Below are 6,296 nucleotides of genomic sequence, written 5' to 3'. Positions count from 1 at the left end.
TATTTAACCCTTTAATATCTGAGGGAGGGAAACAGGGAGAGAAGATGACCCTCTGGGAAGATTTATCTGCAAATCTCAGCATTTCTAAAGGCTGGCATCCACCCCACCTCCTCCTCCTCTTACTGCCCCCTCCACAGCAAATTCCCCACCCCTACACCCACTTCAGCTGTGAGAAGCCCCATTGTCAGCACTCCCCCTTCCCAAACTCCTATCCCTGTTCAGACATCCCCACTCTCAGGCCCGCAGCCCCTCAGGCTGGCTCCCATACTCCCCTCACTGTATCCCTGGGCTCCCACTAGAAGAGGTAGCTGGAGGGCTAGGCTGGCCCAGCACATGGTCTTCCAGCTTGGGAGGGGGCAGTGAGGGCAGAGGGCAGGATGCTTGGTTCCTGCTGTCGAAGTCTCCACTCAACCAGCTGGGGGCAGATGACTGGGATCTCCCTTCAACTGTTTCCTCTTCCTCCTCCTGCTACATAGCAGCCAGAGACTAATGTCCTCTGTAGTTGTCTGGGGCTGTGCCAAGGAGGTGGGGGAGGGGTCTGTCTGCCCTCCAGACCTTCCTTTACTCCTTCCCCTTCCTGTGTCTGAACTGCAGATCCCTCGCCCAGCTCTCCCCAGCCTGTCCCCTCTGGATTCCCTCCAGATTTTAATTTTTATTAGAAACTTAATCATCAACAAATACAAACATTTCAGTGTTCCAGAATGAATAAAAGAAAGGGTCTCATAGGAACCCAACAGTTTATGTTTTACCTAGTATGCACATATAAAATTTATATAAAGCTAAATGTATAACAGGTATCTATTAATGTAATATATATCCACTATTACATGTATTATATATGCATAATGATAATATATCGTTATATATGCATTGTATAATAATACATTATCATTATCTATAATTATACCCCTATTATCAATTATCAATATATTATATAATAATATATGTATATAATACATTATAATGTATCTTTATTATAATATATTATATATGATTATAAGCCTAATTATATATAAATTTAACAGGGTAGTTTAAAAATTGCCCTTTTTGTGTCCTTTCTTGGACATCTTTTTATTTTCTTGGGTGTATTTTAAGAAACATTTGATTAGTCTTTTTTTTTTCTTCCTCCTCCACTCACCTTTACTGGGCGTTGGTGCCTCAGTCAAACTGAGACCTGGGAAAGACCTTAACTTAAAAAGACCAAGGTCTCCCACTACATCCAGGCCCGTCTCCAGTCATCTGGATTCATATCTGGTCACTGGATCCAGATGTCTTGGGAGGAGAAAGTGACGCTGGTGACTGCACAGCCCTGCCTCACTTATCCTAGTCACTTACAAGTCAAGGTGTTGCCTTCCTGATGTCATAGTCCTCTAAACAACCTACTGTTTATGCAAATTATGGATTATGTTAATTATACGTATAAAGTCCGTATGAGAACACATGCATTGGAAGAGGGATCCCTCCCCCTGGGGGAAGTAAAACAATCTGACCTTGAACCCCGGGGTGGAGCTGGCCAGGGGCCTGGGAGGGGTAAGAAAAGTGACCTGGACCCTAGGGCTGCCCTGAAATAGGAGTATTGAAATAGCTGATGGGAGGAGGCAAAACCAGAAGGCTGTCCTCCCCTAACCTAGGTCCGGGTAGAGGGATGTTTCCGTGTGGGAGCACTTCTGGGGTGTGGGCCTAGAAAGAAAGTTTGAGTGGTGGAATTCTTTCCAGGTAGACCCGCCCTATCCCCTCGCATTTCAGGGTCCTAGCACCAATCTGCAGGAGAATCACAGTTTGGGCTTTACCTCTGAGCTCTGATTTCCCTTCTACTTGAGTCAAGTCACTTCTCCTTGTTTGCCTCAGTTTCCACCTCTGTAGAATGGGAATAATAATAGCTCCCACCTCCTAGGGTTGGTACGAGGATCAGATGAGATAGTAATTGTACAGTGCTTAGGAAAGTTCCTGGCACATATAAATATTGTAATTATCAGTGTCATTTGCATTCTTCTCAGTCCTTTTCTGTTTCTCCAACCCTGCAGGAGCTGCTTGTGAAATGTTTATCCTGCCTAAGCTCTCCCTTTCCCTAGGTTTGTATCTCTTGACGTCTTGGGAAAAACTCTGGATGAGAGCAACCAGATGCCTTTTGGTATTCTGGCTCTCTCATTGCCTGTTGTGTGACCTTGGACAAGTCACTTGGATCTCAATTTCCTCTTCTGTAAGATGAGACTATTGGACTAGACAGGGCAGTTGGTGGCACAGTGGATAGAACACTGGGCTGAGGTCATGCAGATCTGAGTTCAAATCCATCCTCACTTACTAGCTGTGTGATGCAAGACAAGTCATTCAACCTCTGCTTACCTCAGTTTCCTTATCTGTAAAATGAAAGTAATAATAGCACAACTTCCCCGGGTGGTTGAGAGTATCAGATGAGATGATATTTGTAAATGCCTGCCACATAGTAGGTACTTAGTAAATATTTGTTCCCCTTCCTTCTCCCTTTGTAGCCCTATGCATCTTACTGTATGGATTTAAAAACAATATTCAGAGAAATAGTCCACAGGCTTCACCAGATTGTCAAAGGCGACCATGATAGAAAAAGACTTAAGATTTTTAAGGTCCCTTTAGCAGCCTGTGAGTGTGTCTCCCTCTCTCTTCCCTCTTGCTAGGGAAGGGGCCTTCTAGCGTCAGAGCCCTTACAGTGGACAGTATGAATGGTTTAGGTTTAGAATTTAGCAGGATTAGGGAAGGGTGGGAGGGATAAGGGAAAAGGCCCAGGAAAGGAAGGGAGGAAGGTTTTTTTTTATCATGGACTGATGAGAGACAGAGCTGAGGAAACTCACAGCAGTCTCAAGTAAACTGGTCACCTTTGGGACTGAGGCTCAGACTGGATGAGAAAAACCTCACTGAGTGAAGGTGCCCTGTGCTTCCTTCAGAAATCAGAGCAGACCTTCTGGAAGGAACCCCAGCACTATGAGAAGCCCAGGAGATTCTCTGGGCAGGAACAAGTGGCACTCTGGGAGCCCCCTTCAACTCTCTTTGAATCTCCCTACTCGATCATGCCCAAATCTGTTATCCTTAAATGGAGGACTATACTAGGTTAAGGATAACAGATTTGGGCATGATCGAGTAGGGAGATTCAAAGAGAGTTGCCTCAGGATCGCCACCTTCCTATTTCCTACCCTCAGTCCTATCAAAATATCTGCCCAAATCTGTTACTTTGAACTAGCCTAGTCCTCCATGGTCTGTTATCTCCAGGTAGGCTTCAGCTACTCCCCACCCTTAATCCCATTCTCTTGGTTCCTGGAGTCTGACCTCTAGTCACCTCAGTCCCATCAAGACCCTCCTTAGACCCCTCCTCCTAGACTACTAGATCACCCCTAGATCCGTCCCATAATCTTTCTGTATATATATATATATATATATATATATATATATATATATATATATATATATATATATAAGATACATCCAGTTTCCATGAAAGTGCTCAGATTCCATAAGAGTCTAGCCAATGGTGAGGTTTTTTAAGTCTGGCCAATATGGTGGATCTTTAATAAACTCTGTTTTTCTTTGGCTGAAAGAAGACTTGGGTCAAATTCATTTGGGCAGGACCCACCATATTTGTATTTTGGGGGTCCTGAGCACTCCTAAAATTTCAATAGTAGGCCCCGCCACCTCACCGATGGGTCTGAAGTCCATAGGTTACTCTTAACCTGGTTTTAGCCTGGCTGTCCAGACCATTTACTGGGGTGTGGCTGCTGTACACACTGTAGCTTCTTGGAGTCAATAGAATTCAGTGCCAAGTAGACACCAAAGGTGAATGAGCAACTCTAGAAAGGGCTTGGCAAATCTTCACACCAAAGGGGTTGGTCTCCTCTGAATACCATCCACTTTCCCACCCCAGGAAGTGGGATAGTAATATCCTGAAGGACTCAGACTGTCCATGCAATGACTGACATGAATTGGAATAGATGACAAATACGCTTGTGAGTTCACAGTTTTATGATGTAATAGCTTGGATTAAAGGAAAAAGACAGACTTACGAGATTTTGGTTTGAACACTAGCTCTGAAAGCTATTGTCTTGGTAACCCCTGTCAAGACTCAGTTTTCTTATCTGTGGAATGGGGATAATCGTACCTGCATTACCTACCTCTTAAGACTGTTCTAAGAGCGTTAATGGTGTATCAGAAGACTGTGAAGTTTCCTCTAGCAATCTATAAATCTACCTTTCACTGAATTCTCCATCCCCTTCTCTGGCCAAGCCTGCTATGGTCATTGGGAGCTGGGCTCTCTAGGTGGACTTGGGCAATTTTGCTGAAGGACAGTGCTGTGACGTGTATTCAAGACATGATTTAGAATTGAGAAAAAGAGAGAGAAGTGCAGAGGGAGAGAAGGCATAGACTTTGAATAGTGAACAGAAGACCTCTCCAGAGTCAGAGGCATATGAGTAAAGCTGATACCCCAAATGGCCCTTGATTCCCAGGGCCTTCTGCAATAGGACTTCTCAGGGTGGAAACTCCTTGTTTGAACTGCATAGTTGTAGAGACCCTTTATTCTTATGTATTCTATTATTTAAACTAATCAGTATGACTTCCTCAATTTCTGTGTAATACAGGAGCTTTTTTTTTTTAACGAAGGAATAATTTACTTCCAAAGTTATAATCACAAGTAAAGACACCCCCACCCCCTCCCCATTTTTAGCAGGCATAATTCTCCTCTCCCTCACCACCTTGGTTTCAGGGGAGGGGAAGAGAATGAGGTTCCTGGTTTATTTCCTATCACAGGTCCAACTCCCCCTCTTCCCCTCCAGACTTGAGTTCCAGGCACCTTGGCTTCTCAGAGTTAATAAGTCAGGAGGCTGACTGTACCAGCCCACCTGCAACCCTGACTCTGGCATCATGGCTCAGACTTCTGGTCTTGTGGGGACCATCTTCAGCACCTAAAATTAAGGCCAAACCACCCAGAACAGACACAAACATCACCAGACCTATATCTTGAGCTGGGATAAAAAGAGGAGGAACAAGGAAAAACTGTTTTTGTTCCTTCCCTTCTCACTGATTTGATTCATGGCATCCACAATGAATGTAGTGGATGAATTGCCAAAAAAAACACAGCCTAAAAAATGGGGGGAAGGAGGAGGAAAGGCTGTCTCACCAATTTTAAAGATGCAGGCAACCAATCAAAGGTGGTTACCCCCTCTCATGTGATAGGGAACAAAGGGGGCTTCATGTTAGGCAAATTTGGGATACTAAAAAAAGGCCTCTTAAGAGCATCTCCATGTTAGAACTGGATATGTCCAGAGAAGCATAGGTTACGTCTTTTTTAAAAAAATTAACTAATTAGTTTTTAGTTTTCAGCATCCACTTCTATAAGATTTTTAATTCTAAATTTTCTCCCCATCTCTCTTCTCTCCTTCCCACCCCAAGATGGCTTGCAATCTGATATAGGCTCTACATATGCATTCATTTTAAACATATTTTCACATTAGCCATGTTGTAAAGAAGAATTAGAACCAATGGGAGTATATCTTTTTTTTACTGCTTGTTTTCTATATGTTTGCTTGCAATCTGTGATTACTGTTTTGTGTACCAAATACTTGGGAGGAGAGCTAAATTGGCCAAGATTAACCTGTCACTATTTCCAATCTGGGGCAACTGGGGAAAGAGGATTTTGTTCCGAAGCCCCTGAAAGCATCATGACCCTGAATGCAAATATCTGATTTGTTAAAGATGGAAATAATTTTAGCCTAATGCCCCCTCTTGAATATAGGAGCATGAAAGAGGTTTTGCCTAGTCATGGTCATGATCCTACTCTCCACAAAGAAAATAAGTCTCCTTTGGAAATGTGGAATAGGTCATTTCAGATTGTATCTATCTAAAAAATTCCTGTTACAGTTCAATCGTTTGTGTCTTTATTACCTAGTTCAGCCTGCTATGCTGGTAAATAATCCAAAGGGTACCCACACACCAATACGGCATTGAAAGGGCACCAATGTGGCAAGGGGGTACCTCCTACCTTCTGACCCCAATACTGCTTTATTTCCTTGATTCAATCCTCAGTTGAGGTTGTCCTAACTGTACTTTTTTGGGGGAGGCTGTCAGGATCAGTGTCTTTTTAGAGTCCATAGCAAACATTTTTTTCCTGCCATAAGGCGTCACAGTCTTTGAAGTTACTGCCATTGCCAGGTGACTGTTTTACCTGTGTCTGTAAGGACTTTCTTGTCAGCTACTAATACTTCAGTGAAGTCTGTGACTGACTCCACTAGCCAGTGAGAGCTTTGATGGAACTCCTACTTCCCCTTTCAGAGAGG

This window comes from Notamacropus eugenii, chromosome 1, assembly GCF_028372415.1.
Source record: "Notamacropus eugenii isolate mMacEug1 chromosome 1, mMacEug1.pri_v2, whole genome shotgun sequence".
NCBI lineage: Eukaryota > Metazoa > Chordata > Mammalia > Diprotodontia > Macropodidae > Notamacropus > Notamacropus eugenii.
This window is presented reverse-complemented; position numbering follows the sequence as displayed.